We start from the raw sequence: 21668 nt of genomic DNA on the forward strand, positions 1-21668 counted from the left end.
TAATTTACATTCACATTTTATTTTTTATTTATTTTATATTTTTTATTTGTTATTTTAGTTTCCTAGGTTTTAATATATATGAGTAGAAATAGATCTTTAGTGCTATTTAATTTATATAGTTGTGAGAGATATTATATTAGCCCCTTGTTTGATAGTGAATAGTAAATATATATACAGTGTGTATGTATATATATATATATATATATATATATATATGTACACATTATCCATTTAGCACTATATGCACATGTGTGGTTGTGGCATGTAGCAATAGGTTTCTTAGGACACCACAAATCCTATATCGGCCATATTGGATAATCCATTATAGGTCCATTTTTATAAAGATATAAATGTGGCTTATGTTATCATTTAAAGCTTAATAGTTGTATAATAAATACTGTTTCAACATAATATATTTAGTAATAACTATATATAAGAATTTGCATTGGTTAAAACTATATATACTGCATAGCGCTTTTTGCTAATATAGGGAATTCATATTTCTGGGTATCCACTGGTGGCCATATTGGTAAAGTCAGATGAAGCCTTGGCCCATCAGTATCAAATGAGAATTAGATAGAGCCTATTCACAATACTGGAAATCCATTTTTTTTACTTGTATTACTAGAGTACATGAGAGGAAGTAATTTGATGACTCCGTGCTTTTATAAATATCATTTAGCAATTTTTATTGTCAAATATTATATGTTTAGCTTGTTGGACTGTTTAATGAACGCTGGTGTAATATATTATATTATTAATTGTGAAGGCGATATTATTGTGGGGTATTCTTTTTTCACAGACCTACTGTTGGCCATTTTGCCATAGACTAACTGTATAGGTTAATACCTTAGTAACTCTTATATGATAGTCAGGATATCTGGTTTCTACTATTTTGGGACTGAAACACCTGCTTTGGATTGGATTGATGGTTAAGGCAGTGGACCCCAAGCTGGGTCCCATGGCACCCTGTGATGCGCGGGTCACTTATAGGGTTGTCAAACCTTAGTGATCCATGACCAAATAAAATTATTTATTATCCATATGATAGGCAAAACCAGTGCTGGGGCTGCCACTCATAAATATGTGGACAAATAGAAGTGCAACCCTGTCCTCCACCACATAACTGAACCTAAGGGTGACAGGTAAGCACAATATGCTTACTTTGGTAATTTTTGATTAATTTCTCAATCAGAAACTTTTGGCCTAACGGTGCCATGAAAATAATGCTGATACTCCAGGGCGGCGAGATTCAAGAATGTTTGGGAGCCACTGGGTTAAAGTATATAAAGCTGGTAAACTGTAATGTCCATTTATACTATTGAGGAAGTCATACTATACACATTGGTGGTGCAGGACGAATCGTGTTGGGTGCTTGTTGGCAGGGGCTGGCTGGCAACTTTTAGCCTGGAGGGCAAATGCATGCAGGCGGCCCTGGCAGAGGAGTAGCGTGTAGCCAGGGTGCCCGAAGAATGTGCGTGCTACGGCGCCCCCCCCTCAAGTGTTCCAGGGAGGAGACGGGTCCATATGTGATTAATGTAAGGTGAAAATAAAGATTTGGGGCAGCCCCCTGTCGTAGTGCCCATATGCAGTGCCCCCGTGTGCCACAGGAGAGAACACCCTTATGCAGGCCTCCAGTAGTGCCCCAAGTAGTGATCCCCCCTATGCAGTGCCCCTTGTACCCCCAGTAGTAAGCCCCTTATATGTGCCCCAGTAGTGATCCCCCTATGTAGTGCCCCTTGTACCCCCAGTAGTAAGCCCCTTATATAGTGCCCCCAGTAGTGGTCCCCCCTGTGCAGTGCCCCTTGTGCCCCCAGTAGTAAGCCCCTTATACAGTGCCCCTAATAGTGGTACCCCCTATGCAGTGCCCCTAATATAGTGCCCCCAGTAGCAGTCCACCCCCCATGCAGTGCCCCCAATAGTGGTAACCTTTATGCAATACCCCTTAAATAGTGGCCCCAGTTGTAGTCTCCCCCTATGCAGTACCCCCAGTATTGCCCTTTATATAGAACCTCCAGCAGTGGTCCCTCGATGCAGTGCCCCCAGTAGTAGTCCCCTCCCCCTATGTAGTGCCCCTAGTAGTAGTCCCCTCCCCCCTATGCAGTGTCCCTAGTAGTAGTCCCTTCCCCCTATGCAGTGCCCCTAGTAGTAGTCCCCTCCCCTTGTAGTGCCCCTAGTAGTAGTCCCCCCCTTGTAGTGCCCCCAGTAGTAGTAGCTCCCCCTTGTAGTGCCCCCAGTAGTAGTCCCCCCCTTGTAGTGACCCCAGTAGTAGTCCCCCACTTTGTAGTGCCCCCAGTAGTAGTAGTCCCCCCCTTTGTAGTGCCCCCAGTAGTAGTAGCCCCCCCTTTGTAGTGCCCCTAGTAGTAGTAGTCCCCCCCTTTGTATTGCCCCCAGTAGTAGTCTCCCCCCTTTGTAGTGCCCCCAGTAATAGTAGTCCCCCCCCTTGTAGTGCCCCCAGTAGTAGTCCCCCCCTTGTAGTGTCCCCAATAGTAGTAGTCCCCAGTATTAGTAGTCCCCCATCCCCCTTGTAGTGCCCCCAGTAGTAGTAGCAGTCCCCTTGTAGTGCCCCCAGTATTAGTAGTCCCCAGTAGTAGTAGTCCCCTCCCCCTTGTAGTGCCCCCAGTAGTAGTAGTCCCCACTTGTAGTGCCCCCAGTAGTAGTAGTCCCCAGTAGTAGTCCCCCATCCCCCTTGTAGTGCCCCCAGTAGTAGTCCCCCCCTTTGTAGTGCCAGACCCCCCCCCAGTAGACACACGTAATATAAAAAACAAAAACAAAAAAAAAACACTTACCTGAATCCCCACTACCGCCGTCGCCATCCGCTCCTCCGTCTGTCCTTCCCGGGCCAGGCCGCTCTGCATTATGGGAGAGACGTTATATGACGTCATGACGCCTCTCCCATTGCCCACTGCGGGAGCCGGAAGATGGAGCGGCTCCTGCAGTGGGCGCAGCAGCTAATGAGAGTCTGACAGACTCTCATTGGCTGCTGATCAAACACACAGCTGCCGGAGCCGGCGGCTGTGTGTTTGTCACTTGTGTAGCGCTGACCGAACTCCGTCCGGTCAGCGCTACACGCGCGGTGCAGTCTGTGTCACAGTGACACAGACTGCACCGGCCCGCGGCCCGCATGACGCTGCGGCCCGGGGGGCACATGGCACCCTGCCCCCGGCCCAGCCCGCCACTGCTTGTTGGTTCAGACTGGCGTCAACAGATTCTGATATCCAGCATATTGGACAGGATGCACTATACTGAAAAATGCAGTCAAACCTTCGAAAAAACGATCTTCAGAGGCTTGACTGCAATCACTGTATGCATCAAGCTCCGCAAAACAAAACTTTCTGGAGCTTGTTTCCAATCTATAGATGGCATTACCTAATATATGCCTATGGGCTTCTTATTGGAGACTTACCCGAGAGGAATCCAACAGGATCCCTGCCAGGGTCCATCGTGCATGTGTTAGCTGACAGCTGCGCACACACAGAAGGACTCCCGGGACATAAACCCAGAAGTCCCCACCCCTCAAAGGACAGCTCTTATCTGCAGGGCTGGATTACAGACAGGGCGATAGGGGGTGGTCGTCCCGGGCCCCCACAGCCTGTCCCCTGCCACTACTACTAAGACTGGCGGAGTACAGCATTTAGTTGTCTCCGTTGCGGTCCTCCTCGGCGGGCAGTCAGCCAGGCAGCATTGAACACTTGGGCTCAGAGCACGGCACTGCTCCGGACGGCGGGCAGGCTGCTCCGGACGGCGGGCAGGCTGTGTGGTGGGCTATACGGCAGTGTGGGCGTGATGTCAGAGGTCATGCCACGCAGGCCCACTCCAACCCTCCCCTTCAACAATCACGCCTGAACGAACCCTACCTGAAGCCCGCGGAGTTGAGAAGACAGGTGATTGCCCTGACCCTCTGCAAACTGCAAGTTTTCAAATAGGGTGAGTCAAATAATGTTTATGCTGGGCTGGTTGTGGGGGCACGCTATTAAAAAAAATATATTATATATATATATATATATATATATATATATACTGTATATTTAACTGCACCTCTAAGAGGATCCTCTGTTAGCGAACCCCACAAAACAATGTACAATCAATAATCTCAAAGGGCGCTAGATCAGTATTGAAAATATTATATTTTTGTTTGTACACAGTGTTTAGTCCATAACATCACAGTGTGGGTTGCTTAATTCCCTTGATACCATCAATCAACTCCAGAAGGATGAGCTTGATTACTTCACAGGCATCTGTAATTATACCCACTCACCAAAAATAATTCACCCAGAAAATGAGGCCAAATGGCCAAATATTAATAAATGCAAATAAAACTTTCAGTGTAAAATATTTTTAATATAACAATAATTGTTCTTACATAAGCTTAATGTCACTTTGTAGATTATTGAAATTTGTGATTCTTTGGACTTGGCACTGTGTGCGCTCTTTGATTTTCTCCTGAAATTATTTATTCTGTATATTATATTTTCTTGTATAGGGCAAGATTGGGGTAAATTGGAGCTGCCACATACTGGAATATTCATTAATATTGTAGTCATACTTACCAATACTATATATACACACACATATATATATATATATATTACACTCAGTGTGATATGTATATATGTATATATACATAGATATATTTATTTATTTAGTGTTCTGTATATTACATTTATTTGTCTTGATAAATGTGATTCCAGCCTCTGAAACGTTGACAAATCCAGCAGCCTGAGACTCTTTATTTGGTATTTGGTTGCCAGCTCTGAGTTCCATCCACCGCTGTTGACATTGGAGTAATTGAGCTCATTGTCATGTTCATGGAACTGCTGGAAATAACTGTTAGTAGTTAGCTAGACTGTGCCCCTAATGGGATGGTCATCAACAGTATCCAGGTAAATCATGATCAATTATTAATAAAGAGGTCTATGTACTAAGCCTTGGAGAGAGATAAAGTGGATATTGATAAAGTACTAACCAATCAGCTCCTAATTGTCACTTTACAGGAGCTAGTCTGAGCTGTTAGCACAAGGCAGGGCAGATCCATGGAATCATGTTCTTAATACAAAATTCTGATCTCACCATCTGTTTGTACCAACAGAAATTGAGATTTGTCAGACCAATCAACATTTTTCCAATCTTTAAATGTACACTGCTGGTGAACCTGTGCCCAATGTAGCCTCAGTTTTATGCTCATCGCTGATTGCAGTGGATTTCGGTTTGTTCACTTGCTGTTGTCTCCCGTCCACTTCAAGGTTCACTGTGCTGTGCATTCAGAGATGCTCTTTTGTAACACATGATTGTTTGAGTTACTGTCACTTCCTGTCAGCTTAAACCAGCTGCACATTCTCCTCTGACCTCTGTCACAATCCGGTGAAAGTGATACTCTGTGGAGGACGGTGAGCCGGGGGGGTTCAGGTGACTATCGGAGTGACTGTGGCTAGGTCTCCTATTTGCGGCCGAACCCAGGTTTGGCTAGACCTGCCCAGAGGCGCGGTGTCTAACTCACTTGGTGGTTTTCTCCAGTGACCCCTCCAATTGGGATTTGGTTTTCCGCTGCACCAAGTGCGCAGGTCGCGGCCCTCTGGACAGGTACCTGGGAATGGCAGAAGACTGGAAACTGTATTACGTTAAGTTATTGCTAGAATACTGGAGATGCACTGGAACACAATTAGAAATCCTGATCACCGGCTAGCATGAGATTACTGAGAATGTACTAAGAATCACTAAGAAATCCAGGAGCTGACTAGCTCAGCAGCTCAGGGAGATGTGGACACAGGCAGGTACTGGAGTTTGCTAAATATGCAGGAAAACACAAACATATACTGGGGATTGCACATACAAGAGTAGAGTGGACTCAAGGAATATATTGGGAAAGCTAGAAATGTGGTACTGGACAAAGGCCAAATACTGGGAGAGATAGAAATGCTGGTACTGGGCAAAGGCCAAATACTGGGAGAGCTAGAAATGCTGGTACTGGGCAAAGGCAAAATACTGGGAATAATTATATATGCAGGTGCAGATTGCACAGACAAGACGTATAGAGAAGGCATACACTGGGAGAGTGCTAACTGCAAGTGCAGATTTGCACTGACAAGACACAGAGCAGATTGACACAGACATGTGCTGGGGGGTCCAGCTGTGAGCTAATTAATACCAGCAGGTAATCTGACACTTCAGTGATACAGGGTAATAGCCACAGGAAAGCTGCAATAGAATTAGCGCACATATACAAATACACACAGGGAAAGGACATGAAACACTGAAGGACTGTGAGAAAGCTAAAGTCTCAGAGTAAGGTTTAGCATGGAAGCTAATACAGGAAACTGGGAAACTGTGAGCAGGCTGAAGCAACACGCTGAAGGATTTAGCACAGAGCAACCGTGGGAGTAACACAGGCACTTGGAATAACGAAGTTGAACAGCATCTTCCTGAAGTTCTGGGGGCGGATTTATACCCAGGGGTAGCAGATTATTGGAGCACAGCGTCAGCTGACTGAGATCATGCTACCATTGGTTAGGAGGACTGTCACATGAGAGGAACTGTCATGGCAGCACCCATGATGGGAACTCCGATCCCCAAAACACACAGCCGACCATGGAAGTCCGCAAAAGCACCTAAGGTAGAATACTCAGCATCTCACCCCTCACTGCACCAGGCGTCTGATCACAAGGAAGTCAGGGGAAGCCAGCACGGAGGTAAGAGATAGCCGATCCTAGGCTGAACCCTGACAACCTCTTTGCCACAAAAGCACTGGGGGCTTCCTGCTGCAGTTCCCGATGCCTACTGCCCCAGGTCCTGGTGTGTCAGCGCAGGGGTCTCCCAGGGGGTTTCCTATGTCCAGCTGTGGCCGTGGCCTAAGTTCCTTCTCCTCTCCGATGTCTATACGCAGGGCTCACTGATTCTTCAGGTGTCAACTGTGCAACCCTTCCTAGCAGCTTCTGGCAGCGAGCGCTGCCACATTGGTCTTAGTCTGATGACCGCAGATTGTCCAATCTGAATGCAGACCATGCTCACCTTACCCCAGCAGCCAATCACCAATCTGCAGCTGCTATAAAAGGATTACCTGGAGCTGCAACAGGCTACAAGTGCAATGTCAGACAATGTCTGCGGTGTGTGAAGACGTCCTGTGCTCCTCAGAGTGTGCTCTTAGCTTCTGCTAAAAGTAATCCTGCTCTTCCTTCTATACCATCTAGCAATTCCGGTTCCAGCCCTCTTTCAGCCAATTCCAGTTGTAGCCTGGGTTCCTAAATGTACTAACTTCAGTTATCTGGTTCCAGACCAGACTCCAGTTTATCCAGCTCCAGAGCCTCTCCAAGCTGCTCATCCTAGTATTATCCAGTATCTAGCGGCAGTCCTAGCCGTATCTCCATCATCATTCCAGTTATCCGCAAGTCCAGTCAGTATTTCCAGACATTCAGATGTGCTCTTCTTTCTTTCATTAAGCCACCTAGCTTGTGATTACCACCTCCAACCCATCTCCAGCCTCAGATTCCAGTCTGGGTTCATCAGATTTTTAAATCGTGACTATTCCCTTAACAATGTGTTTTTGCCAACATAACTTTTGCTTACTGGGAGGAGATTTATCAAATGTTGGAGAGAGGCAAAGTGGAGAGAGGTAAAGTGGAGAGAGATAAAGGTGGATAAAGGGATAAAGTGCAGAGCTTTATTTTTCTAACACAACCTAAAAAATGACAGAAGCTGATTGGTTGGTACTTTATCTCTCCACTTTATTTCTCTCCTGTATTTGATAAATATCCCCATGGATGTTTTTTTGTTTTGCGCACCATTCCCTGTCTTACTCAAACCTGACACCAACAGTGTTTCCAAGATCAAAGTGACTTAGCTTGCCATTCATTCCCCAATGTGATGTTTGGTTTTAACAACTACTAAACCTTTTGTTGTGTGTATATCGCAAACAATACAAACACCAAGAGGAGATTTCGGCATCTATCTGGAACTCATCACTTCATCATCATCTGTTTCCACACACTGGCTGTATGTGACAAGTGACAACCTGTTGCTTTAAATAGGTGATCCTGCTATGTGTGAGGTTTGTGTACTGTACAATGTGTTTTGTACAGAATTGAGGTCAGATGAACACTAATACACTTTTGTGAATATGGCCTAAGGACTCTATTATCCAAATACACAGTGTTACAGTTTTCAGTGTTACAATTTATATTGTAAGTAAATGTTTGTATTTGATTTCATAATGCTGAAATGTGTATATACCGTGTTTCCCCGATAATAGGACACTGTCTTATTTCTATTTTTGGTAAAAAAAACTCCATAGGGCTTATTTTCGGGGTAGGGCTTATTTTACTTAACATTGACAGCAATTTCAATAAACAGGTAAGTGTGAACATAAAATCTACCTTTATTCAAAAATGGTCATGTCATCTTCTTCAACAACATCATCATCATAAGTGTCCATACCCCGAATTCCGTCCTGGATTTCTTGCACCTCCATTTCCTGCAGAAGAAGTGGACCCAATCTTCTCTACTCTCCTCCATGGCTCTGCTGTAAATGATGCTGCCACGTACGCCAGCTGCCGTGCACTCACTGTGAGAGTGAGACGCTGCAGCTGTAATTGGATGCCACTGTTAAATCTTTAACAGCAGCATCCATTTCATGCGGGGGGCGGAGCTGGGGGCATTTTAGTGTAGCGCAGAGACTGGACAAAGTGGGGATTTTGTTAGGGCTTATTTTCGGGGTAGGGCTTATTTTGGACCATTTTTCAAAAGTAAGGGTAGGGCTTATTTTCAGGGTAGGTCTTATTATCGGGGAAACACGGTATATGTTTAAGTTACACCTAGCTTAAAAAATAAAGGTGCACTTATTGTAATTCACAGACATTTCCCTGAAATCTATCGATATACTAAAGCATATACGCATATCACTATCAATTACATATACATTGGAAATCCCTTGCATGAGTATTCTCCTTTATCTTGTCTTTCACACCTATCTCAGCAGGTGGCAAGATCTTTCTAAAATTTGTACGATCTGAGAATTTAGTTAAGTTGCATTATTCAAAGTTTGTACTTACTGCTACTTCTAAATACTACTAATTCAGGCATTGTTAATTGTAGCTGACAAGTGCTATTCATTAAAAGTTGGTTCTTCAAGTTAACTCCAATGCTGAAATTGTTCTTAAGAATCTGGGATTAATATATTGTAAAATGTAACCTCTACCTTTAAGATTGCCAGGATTCCCATCTGGGCCACTCTGAGTTTCCCCCAGGATTTTCCACAAGCAAAATTCTACAGTTAGATTCAAGTGGACTTCTAATACCCTGCAGATTTCAGCAAACAGAGGCGATGGCTGTCCCTTATAGAGATCCATCAAAAATACCCATCACAAACACTGAGTCCATCTGAGTTCTTCAAATTAGGCATTTCTTATTGGCTCTATACCCAAGCTAGGTTCTTAGCAATCTCACTTGATTCATAATGGCCTGCGGCCTGCCGCCACTCCTCCACCCAAAAGGGAATTAATTCACTATTAAACGGTCTGCTGCTTGAGTCTTCCATCCCTTTCCAAATGGAATGTAAGAGAGATCTTGGGCTTCCACAGCTTAGAAAGATATACAGACAGATATAGCAAAGAGTTCAATTTCAATTAGAATTAAAGAAACATCTTACAAATATACTACAACTGGTATTACATGTCTCATAGATTGAGTAAAATGTTTCTTACTGCCAACCCTTGTGGTGGCCACATGGGTGCCCTATTTTATATCTGGAGGTCCTGCCATGTTATTGTTCCATATTGGGAAAAACTATCTAACCATCTCAATTTAATGCTAGAATCCACAATTAAAAAAAAAATAAAAAAATAACATTGTCCTTCCTTTTATGCTATCCACCTAAAACATCAGCTAACTCTCCAAGGGGCATTAAACTCATTTTGCAGGAAAGACCCCAAAAACATCTATTATGCATTTAGGCATCCCCAGGATGTATGTACGGGGCCCTGCAGCAGATTTCAGAGGTCTTCTGCAGTTTTCCATTTCCTCTTGGCCCCGGTAGCTAATGCCTTCTTCAGCTGGCATTAATCATTGTAGCCTATGGGCTACAGGCTGCACAATTCTCTGGGAGTGGGATCCGTAGGATCCCTCCCCTGTAATAGCCACTCACACATGCATGGTCTGATGACCACGCATACAGTACACAGTAGCACACTGGGATCTCCAAGAAGAAAGTAAAGTAATTGCATTAGAGATCACTTTACTTTTACACATCTCAGACTCCTTCCAGAGCATATGTCCCTGCATCTGGTTTTTCATACAACCTAGCAGTACATAATTTCTTATTGCCATGATAAGAAATTAGAATTATCAGATCTAAAACCGGATAATAAATAGGCCCTTAAGTAACTGCCTTCCCACATCTCGGCAGCTACAAAGTGCCTTATTACCAGAATCTGCTTAACCCAGAGCATATGTGCTTTTACTTTCTCTGGTACATCACCACCATGGAATAAATAATTACACATTACACATTACCACCACGATAGGGATGTGTCTTGACACATTAGATATTTGAAGAAAATGACATGTAATAATATAGTTTATGCCAATACGTTCCTGAACATGCATGGTGGGCTGGGTAATGTCTCACATATCTCCACCATGGAATCGGTATGTATTGCCGGCTATCAGGATGCCTCCTGTCACAAAACCGACAGCGGCATCCCGATGGTTGGTATCCCGACAGGGGTTGGCTAAGTATACTTACCCTCCCCCCTAACACTAACACTCCCTTGTAGCCTAACCCTAACCCTCCCCACCCTGCACCCTAACCCTCCCTGCTAGTTCCTGAACCTACGTCCCCCTCCTACATGCCTAAACCTAACCCTCCCCCCTTAGTGCCTAAACCTAACCCCCCCAGTGGTGCCTGACCCTAATCCTCACCCCAAGGTGCCTAACTCTAACCCTCCCCCCCAAAACCTAACACTAACCCCGCTAACTGTCCTAAACATAACCCTCCCCTCCACGGCTAACAGGACGGGTGCACCGGAGTTACCTCGTTCGGGCACGCATCCTCCTGGATTCCGGCGCCGGGATTCCGGCCTCATGGGTGCCGGTCTCTTGACTACATCCCCTCCACCATATACCTATAAGTATTCCCTTCCAACCCAACACCTAGTAGTAGTAACCAGTAAGTATCATTCGTAAGACTAAAGAGAAAACTGTGCTACTCCCCCTTCTCCCCCTCCTTTCATGTTTCCATCTTTCTTCAATCCCCTCAATACTTTTTCCAAGACCCCCTAAAATGATCCATATTCACGAATGTTTTACGTTATATTGTTTTTTTTTATTATATTAATTGTATTGAATTTGGCTCTGGGAAATCATGGTCCTAATACTGCTTTAATACAACTGTTGATAAAATAAATTAAAGAATGATTAGAAAGAATGGCGCTGCACCAGCAAATACTCAAACACCACTTCAATCCCTGTAGCTACAAGTACTGTATATAATACATCTATAATGTTGGAAGAAAATAATTGTGCAGCACCTTACTTACAACACAAATTGGGAGGAAAAGCAACATTAGATATTAATATACAATAAGAAATGCAGTGAGGCGGTTACAGCCTAATTAGGTAATTAGAGACAACAGATAGATGAAGAGATAAAACGATCTAAACACATAAACTTGCTGATCACAGTGTAGGAGGAAGAATTTTAGTTTAGATATGAAAGTATTCAGCAGACTGAGAGAAGTAGGGGTATATTTACTATAGTGTGGGTTTTTAAAAGTGGAGTTGTTGTCCATAGCAACCAATGAGATTCTAGCTATTATCTTCTAGAAGATGCTAGACCAGCAGCGGCTCCTGCCCTCTTACCTGAGAGGGGCTGCCGCTGCTGCTTGCTTGGGTCCCGATGCCTGCTCAATAAATCTGGCAGGCATCGGGATCGGCGCATGTGCATGAGCGGCTTAACAACAGCTTCTCAGGGAAGCATTGTTGCAGCCCCAAGAAGCCACTGGAAGCCGCTCTCTGCTGATTGCAGTCTGGACTGGCAGTCCCAGGGGGAGGAGACACCTCCCCCTGGCTGCCTGTCTTCAGCATTACTGGCAGATGGCGCTTCTAATGGGAAGCCACCTCCAGTCACAGTGAAGCCAGTGCAATAACTGACTGCACTGGCTCACTGAAGTGGCGGAATTTCCTGGGGGGGGGGGGGGGGCTGCAGCCTCGCAGCCCCAAGGTAAGATTTGCCACTGTGCTAGACAAATGATAAGTAGAATCTGATTCGTTGCTATGGGCAACAACTCCACTTCTAAAAACCTGCACTTTAGTAAATATAACCCTGAGAGAAATGGGAGTGTATAGAACAAACACTAGACAGATTTGACAGAATCCAAAGAGGTATCTCAGATTGGAGATTGTCTCAACGCATTTACAATCCTTGAATAAGGGCACTGGCACCTGAGGGGGCGGCACTGAGGCTACCATCAAATTAATAAGGATATCTCTGTAAGAGACATCCTTATTTTACTTGATAATGGCAGCGGCCATGGATCCTGTAAGCTGCAGTCGCCACTATTGCACTTTTCAGCTGCTGTCTGGCTAAGGCTGCAGAAATCTTACAAGAACATGGGTGTATTGGGTAGCGCTTATTGTTGAAACATCCTTTTAAAATCGAGATTATTCAAAAATTACCCAATAATGTGCAAAAGATTACAATTTATTCAACACAATTTATTCCACACTCAAATAAAACAAGTTAGAAAGCACATATAAAACATATACAAAATAATACAATGCAAGGACATAGGAGTGGGGTTCCAAAACCAGCCTCTCACCAAGGTAGGGTGCTGCGGTGGGCTAGTGCTAAATGGTAGCAATGGGTCCCGGGCCTCAGTAGCTCGGCACCACCGCAGAAAGCTTAATAGTCCAAGGATGGCTGGGTTCCCAAACAAAAGTTCCTCCTGGTCCACAAATCGCCTGGTTTGGTATTACTTCAATTTTTGTGTTTTTTTGGAGCTGCAGGATTGTTATTTTGCGCATAGAAGTTCAACTCATTCTTTAATATAAGACTGCAGAAATGTCACAGTCTGGCATGTCTGCTGCAGACAACAGCAGAAGGAGTTGCCGCTGCTCGCCCACTTCCCTCTCTGCATGATAGGGATGGCCATCAACCATCGATGATTTATACTTATCAATGGTTTATGGCCGATGTAGAATGCTTTTACCATAGATGGGGGAGAACTATGTGGGCTTCTTTCGATCGATGGCAAAGCATAACCAATTTTTTTCTTTGCAAGGTGTCAGGACAGGGAGCATAGCCCCAGCCCCGACACCCGCGAAGCCCTGTCCCCCAATTCTGATTGGCCCACGGGCCAGTCAGGTAAAGAACAGGGATGACCATCGATTGGTCACCATCAATGGCTACTTGCAAAAATGTCATCGCTGGTAATCACATTGATGGCCATCCCTACTGCATGGTGGCTGTTCCCTCCCCCCAGGACCAGCCACCAATGTGTTCCTTTCTTTAAGTCCCTTCTCCCTCCCCTATCTGAGGCTCCGCCTCTCCTCTCTGAGGCCCCATCCCCTTGTTTATTTCTCTAATCCTCCTGACTGTGAGTGACCGAGCCTGTCCTGCCATGTCCTTCCATGCAGATGGCCTGCAGCTCCCTGGGGTGATCCGGAACATGATGAGACCACAGAACCTGATACAAGCATAGGTACATATTTGTGGAGGGGTGGGTGTTGTTTAGTGGTGTCAGGGTGATTGAGGTGTATGATGATATTATATGGGGATGTATTAATGTTATCTGCATAGTTGGGTTGTATAGTAATATTGTGTGGGGTAGGGGGTGTATTAGCATTAATGGGTTATGTACTAATGTTGTATTGGGGCAATCTGAAGTTATTTGGGGGTGTTAAAATGTTTTGTGTGTGTGTGTTTTGGGGGGTGTATTAACATCTTGTGGGAGCTAATGTAGTGATGCTTTGTATTGATGTATTGAACACTTGAAACTTGAACAAGTTTTTTTTAGAAAAGTTGTAGAAAAATGTATTGAAATATACAAAAGAAAAAAGAGGTTCCCTTGAGGAAGGTGCTGTTATAGCACCAAAATGACTGTCGTCAGGCAGTCACGCCATGTGAGGATTACTACTGCTGTAATAGCAGGATTGGGCATACTAAAAGTGACTAACATGTAGGGGTAAATTTACTAAGATTCATGTTGGTCCAAAATTGCAATCTGGGGTGAGTTTAGGCATTTTTTTCAACTCACAAATTTACTAAAGGCAACCTCGGGTGAGATTTCTCTCTTTTCACTGATAAACTCAGGTGAGATTGCAAACTCGAATAAACTCACCATCGGCCAAACTATGAAGTACTTTTCAAGATACAACTTTGGAATTTAATTCAAGATTACAATCTCGTGTGTAATTGTAGCAATCTCGCAGCTACAGTGCATCCGGAAAGTGTTCACAGCGCGTCACTTTTTCCACATTTTGTTATGTTACAGCCTTATTCCAAAATGGAATAAATTCATTTTTCTCCTCAAAATTCTACACACAATACCCCATAATGACAACGTGTAAAAAGTTTTTCTGAGATTTTTGCAAATTTATTTAAAAAAAAACCTAAGAAATCACATATACATAAGTATTCACAGCATTTGCTCAATACTTTGTTGATGCACCTTTGGCAGTACTTACAGCCTCAAGTCTTTTTGAATATGATGCCACAAGCTTGGCACCCCTCTCTTTGGGCAGTTTCACCCATTCCTCTTTGCAGCACCTCTCAAGCTCCATCAGGTAGTATGCGAAGCGTCAGTGCACAGCCATTTTCAGATCTCTCCAGAGATGTTCAATCGGATTCAAGTCTGGGCTCTGGCTGGGCCACTCAAGGACATTCACAGAGTTCTCCTGAAGCCACTCCTTTGATATCTTGGCTGTGTGCTTAGGGTCGTTGTCCTGCTGAAAGATTAACCATCGCCCCAGTCTGAGGTCAAGAGCGCTCTGGAGCAAGTTTTCATCTAGGATGTCTTTGTACATTGCTGCATTCATCTTTCCCTCTATCCTGACTAGTCTCCCAGTTCCTGTCGCTGTAAAACATCTCCACAGCATGATGCTGCCACCACCATGCTTCACTGTAGGGATGGTATTGGCCTGGTGATGAGCGGTGCCTGGTTTCCTCCAAACAGAATGCCTGGCATTCACGCCAAAGAGTTCATTCTTTGTCTCTCATGGTCTGAGAGTCCTTCAGGTGCATTTTGGAACACTCCAGATGGGCTGCCATGTGCTTTTTACTAAGGAGTGGCTTCCGTCTGGCCACTCTACCATACAGGCCTGATTAGTGGATTGCTGCAGAGATGTTTGTCCTTCTGGAAGGTTCTCATCTCTCCACAGAGGAATGCTGTAGCTCTGAGAGAGTGACCATCGGGTTCTTGGTCACCTCCCTGACTAGGGCCCTTCTTTCCTAATCGCTCACTTTAGACGGACAGCCAACTCTATTAAGAGTCCTGGTGGTTCCGAACTACTTCCATTTATGGATGATGGAGGTCACTGTGCTCAGTGGGACCTTCAAAGCAGCAGATATTTTTCTGTACCCTTCCGCAGATTTGTGCCTTGAGACAATCCTGTCTCGGAGGTCTATAGACAATTCCTTGGACTTCATGCTTGGTTTGTGCTCTGACATGCACTGTCAAGTGTGGGGCCTTATATAGACAGGTGTATGCCTTTCAAAATAATGTCCAATCAACTGAATTTACCACAGGTGGACTCCAATTAAACTGTAGGAACATCTCAAGGATGATCAGTGGAAACAGGATGCACCTGAGCTCAATTTTGAACTTCATGGCAAAGGCTGTGAATACTTATGTACATGTGATTTCTTAGTGTTTTTTTTTATTAAATTTGCAAAAATCTCAAAAAAAACTTGTGTGTAGAATTTTGAGGAGAAAAATGAATTTATTCCATTTTGAAATAAGGCTGTAACATAACAAAACGTGGAAAAAGTGACGTGCTGTGAAAACTTTCCGGATGCACTGTAAATTGAGGTTTCAAATAGACCACCTCCTGAGCTGCGAGTTTGGCAGAAACATACACAGACCAGTGTGATTTGTATATGTTTCTACATATAAACACTATCTAAAGGGTTAATATAAATAAAAAAGTATGTAGCCCCCCCCCCCCCCCCCAAAAAAAAAAAAAACATTACCAGCCCTGGGCTGCTCAGCCAGTACAGGTTCCTAAAAACACAGGGTAAAAAACGAGTTGGGTTATCCCGTATTTTAGGAACCAGCACTGGGCTGCTGAGCCTGTCCTGGTTTTAAAAATAGGGGGAAAGAAAATTGCGTAGGGGTCCCCCTATTTTTGAAACCAGGACCGGCCGGGGTTAAAGCCACAGTCAGGGGACCCTTCCACCGGGTCTCCCCAGCCAAAGCATTATCACTCCAAGCCAGGCAGTCCTAGCCGGGGATCTCAGGGGAAGTGGGAACTCCCAATAAAGGGGTCCCCCCTCTCAAGAGCACCACAGGCTTAGGCTGAAACCCGAGGCTCTTCCCCACACACCTGGAGCAGTGGGTATGGGGGTAATAGTATTGAAAAAAGTTATCAACTATTGTTTAAGGCTGCTTGATCAGGAGAGTTTGGCAGAGTTAAGACACTGTAAACTCGGGTGAGAAATCTCTATCTAAACTTGCTACTCGGGTGAAAAATCTCGATCTGCTTCATCATCGCCCAACTCGATCACAGCTAAACTCACTTCTTAGTAAATTTGTGAGTTTCAGAAGCATCAAATCACCCGAATTTTTGCGATGCATATCGAGTTTAAAAAAACAACAAACTCGATCAGACTTGATTCTTAGTAAATTTACCCCTTAGTCTCTCCCACAAACCCCATCTAGAAATCATGCAGCAGTGGGTGAGTCTGGACATCATGCCATGCTTTGGTGCTTAAGCTACAGGTTGTGTTAGGATTTGTTGTGCGCATTATTCTGCTAAACCTGTTGAATTTGTTCTTGACTCTGGGCCTGATTCAGAGCCGCTCGTAAGCGGCAGCTCGTTCGCTCCGAGTGATGTTTGCCCAACTGCGCATGCGTACGGATCGTAGTACGCATGCGCGAACCAGTCAGTGGAGCCGAAAATCGTTTGTTCGCTAAATAGCGAATGCCTGCTATTTTGAGTGACAGAATGAGGCGTATGTGGGTGGTAACAGGGGAAGGTGCTTGAAAACGGGGAGTGGAGATCCGGACGCAGGCGTGCTTAAAGGTCAAAACGGGCGTTTTAAGGGTGTGCATAATTAATACAGCAGCGTCATTGACCACGTCACTGGGTTATTTTATAGCCAGAACTGCTCGCAAGATTATGGTAGCAAAAACCAACCCCAAGAATAGCGAGCAGTTCATACACTGGTCGATGTACTCGATTAATCTAATAAATAGCGGTCATGACATAGGATGCGAGCGGCCAGGGGGCGTAGATTTTCAAAAAACGACCGCAAGTTTTGTTCGCTCGTTCAGACATAGAGGCGTGCACAGACCTCAAAGAGCGAACGGTTCATTTAAATAGCCACCCCTATTTTCTCGACGAACGACTGCAAATAGCGTCTGGCTCTGAATCAGGCCCTCTGTTTGCTTGTGGCAATGAACCAAGCTGGTTATACAGTTATTGTAACTTTTCTGCCCACACTGACCTTAGCAACATCTCATTTTGATCTATGGGCAAGTAAAACTACAAGAACCGAAAGAAATACATGTGTTTCAAGACATAATTTTCTATTTCCACAACCTCCGTTGCCATTATATCTATTCCTGTATAATAGGTGCTGAATTTCCCCACCTCCTAATCATAGTGGTGCTCCACTAGTCTGTACACTCTTTCTGCTCAATTAATTTTAAACTGTTCACTTGGGAATTTTGTGTCTGAAGTAACCTTTTCTCATTTTGGAAAACAATATACAGTATGCTACAGTATTATTAAACTATCTTGGCCTTTCAACAAACCTATATGAGTCTATTCAACAGTCAAGGCAACAGCAACTGCACCCACTAAGGCAGTCAATAAAATGATCACTGCTTACTTCTAATTCTCCTTGATCTCTCTGCTGCTTTTGACGCTGTTGACCATGCACATGCTGCGATGCCTAGGTCCCAAAGAGATTGTTCTGGCCTGGTTCTAATTCTACTTATCAAATCAATCTTTCAGTGTTTGTTTCTCTGGATTCATCTCCACTCTGCTTCCATCATCATCTGGAGTACCACAAGGATCAGACCTAGGTTCTGTGCATTTCTCTATCAATACCACCTCTCTTGGAAAATGAATAAGCTTCTTCAGATTTCAGTCACATCTCTATGCAGATAATACCAAAAGGTATCCTATCCTCTCAGGATCTCTCCCTATCTGTGTTGGTAATAAAGATCTACATGAAAAAGGTGGACAATGTCCCATATTCATTATGTAAATAAATCTTGCTAAGTACATGTGTCAAATAAATTAGTTCTACAATAGATACAGTAAAGGCTGATGCATTCTTCCAGATGCATCTTCTGTGCTTTAGGACTGAGCATGCTCCAAAGCCAAGTTTATGCTACTACAGGCATTGCAAAGTCGTTTGCAGCACTCTACAACGGGATGTAGTCATGTGTCCGGTGGCCACAATCCCAACAGCGGAATGCTGGCTAGGGATTTATGATAGGCATATACCGACGCCTATCATAATCCGACACCGGAATGCCGAGGATGGCATCCCAAATGAAGGTAAGTCCGGGGCACCCTTAGCGTTAGCCGCAGGGGGGAGGGTTAGGATTAGGGACTCCCAGGGAGAGGTTAGGGCTAGGCACCCCCCCACGGGAGGGCTAGGTTTAGGGAGTGGAAAGGGGGAGTTAGGGTTAGGCACCCCAAGGGGTAGGTTAGGGTTAGGCACTAGGGGGAAAGGTTAGGGTTAGGCACCCCAAGGGGTGGTTAGAGTTAGGCACCCCAAGGGGTAGGTTAGGGTTAGGCACTAGGGGGAAAGGTTAGGGTTAGGCACCACTAAGGGAGGGTTAGGGGGGGCAGGGGAGGTTAGGGTACTTACCTGCCTCTATCGGGATCTTGATCCTGTCGGGCAGCCACTGTCGGGATTTTAACGTCCGTCATTTCAATCCCATTCCCTCTACAACAGCTGTGGGGAAGTAAATAGGCTGTAATGTAGCATTTGCATATAGGGCCTGATTCAGTACCAATCGCAGCTGCAAAGATATGCTAATGTTTGACAAAGCTCAGCCGGCATAAAGACGCCCACTATTGCTTTCTCATATCCGTCCAATGTATAAACATCGGTATCATTAACGCACATCGGCAAGTCACACAGCATTTACAACAGGTCTGACCAGTCGCAGACACTACAAGTCTACATGCAACGCAGTGAGAGCTTTCATGATGCATATGCAATCGCAGTGGCTAATTTATGAACGCCCAGGAAAAGGCTTTCAAACGGACAGACACGACTGCGTTCTTCTGGCCACCCCCCAGTCACTACCCCCAAACGCTGACAGCCTGTCACTCACATTGCTATGGATTTCTCAGTGCGTCCGTAGTCACAGAGCAATCGCTGTGCGTGCAAAGTGCGGCTTATACGCATGCGCGATAATAAACAATCGGTCAGTGTGCGTCCATAATCACACTCGCGTACACTACTGAATTAGACCCATAAGCAAAGTTTAGCAAAGGCAAGTCAAAGTTATTGCAGGTTACAGTATGCAGAGTTGTATGTACATGTAATGACTCCAGTTTTCACATAGATCATTGCATCAGGGATAGAGCGGATGAAATAATGGACTGATAATAATGACAGTTAATAAACCAAGCATATGGATTTGCTTCGGAGCAACCTTCGTTCAACATCAGTCCCACAGTCTCAAAAGGAACTCACAACAAGATCATCTGTCAAATGTGGGGGAATCAGGGAGAGAGAGCTAAGCGGTCCTGGCAATTGCAGCTTCACTGGCACATTAAGCCTTGCAATGCCTAAATCACTCATTAGTATCTACAAGTGCTACTATGCTACCAGACTGAAGGGTATGTGTATCAAGCCTTGGAGAGAGATAAAGTGGAGAGGTTGCCCAAAGTAACCAATCAGCTAACTGTCAATTCAAAGACTGTGCTCGATAAATGACAGTTAGATGCTGATTGGTTGTTTTGATCAAATTCTCCACTTTATTTCTCTCCAAGGCTTGATACATCTCCCCTCCAGCACCATTTGTACAATGATAATATTCAACCTCAACCTAAATTCCATAACAATAAATACTATTTAATCAATCTACTTTATTTCCCTATCCTGTTTTGCTTTGGGTCTGTAATGGAATTAAAGGGACATTTTTTTTTCATTTATGAGGCACTACGTACACATTGATTCTTGTTTTATCACCAATATGAATGACATGCTTAATCACTGGAATTGCTACAAGGTACAACATAGGGGTGTTACAAGTTACAGCATAGGGGTGCTACAAGGTACAACATAGGGGTGCTACAAGGTACAACATAGGGGTGCTACAAGGTACAACATAGGGGTGCTACAAGGTACAACATAGGGGTGCTACAAGGTACAACATAGAGGGGAAGAATCCACAAATAGATACATATAAAAGCAGAAAGAACATTGTTCTTCTTCTTTGTGCCAATTATGATGGAAATTGTCCCAATAAATATGTAATGAACATTTCCAGCCGGCGTCCAGGTCATTGGATGACATCCTAATTTAATCTGATTGGTTAATGTGTTTTATATATTATTACACCATTTCTTAACTTCTATCCTTTATTTATCCCATGTTTAGAGTTGAACATAAAAAATGACTGTATCTCTACACCAATTTGCATCTGTACACTTACATTTCCAAGTCTGTATTTTGGGTTAAACACCTTGTAAACACACTTGCCTACTCTCCCAGAGTGCCGGTGGGGTTCTCCAAATGAAGGAAGCTCTCCTTGGGGCTAGGAAGGCCAATCCCGGGATCGGGATCAGAGGGATTCTGGGATTAGGGCCTAATAATGATCAGGATTGAATCCTGGGATTGGAAGTTCCAATCCCGATCCCAGAATTGGCCATAAAGGATTTTTTTTTAGATGTCGGGCAGCGCTGAGCACCTCCAGCAGAGTTCTCAGAAGCTGCCCGGCTCCCTCTTCCCCGGCTGTGTGCACTGCGCCACGTGACGTGAAGACACAGGTCACACTGTGCAGCCCTGCTGGACCACCCACCCACCTGATAAAACAGAGGTCCTTATGATAAGTCACAGGACAAGGCTACAGCATAGCCAACCAACAGGACTTACGCTTGGGGGTTCAGAATTACAAAACACTAAACATGTGCGGAATCTTGGTGTTGTCCTTGATAATGATCTGACACTTAAACATCAGGTATCAGCCACAATCAAATCCTCATTCTTTCATCTGAGGAACATAGCCAGAATTAAGCACTTAATTGCCTCAGAAGATCTGCCTAAAGTCATACATGCATTTATATCATCATGCCTAGACTACTGCAACGCCCTCTATCTTGGTCTCCCAGCAAAAGAATTGCGCCGCTTGCAGATGGTACAAAATGCAGCTGCCAGGCTATTAACCAACCAGCCACGTTCCAGCCACATAACACCCATTCTCTACTCCCTTCACTGGCTGCCTGTCAGATGTCGAATTGTTTTCAAGATTGGCTTAGTAACTTACAAA

The sequence above is a fragment of the Taudactylus pleione genome, unplaced genomic scaffold (assembly GCF_031769625.1).
Source record: "Taudactylus pleione unplaced genomic scaffold, aTauple2 ptg000203l, whole genome shotgun sequence".
Classification (NCBI taxonomy): Eukaryota; Metazoa; Chordata; class Amphibia; order Anura; family Myobatrachidae; genus Taudactylus; species Taudactylus pleione.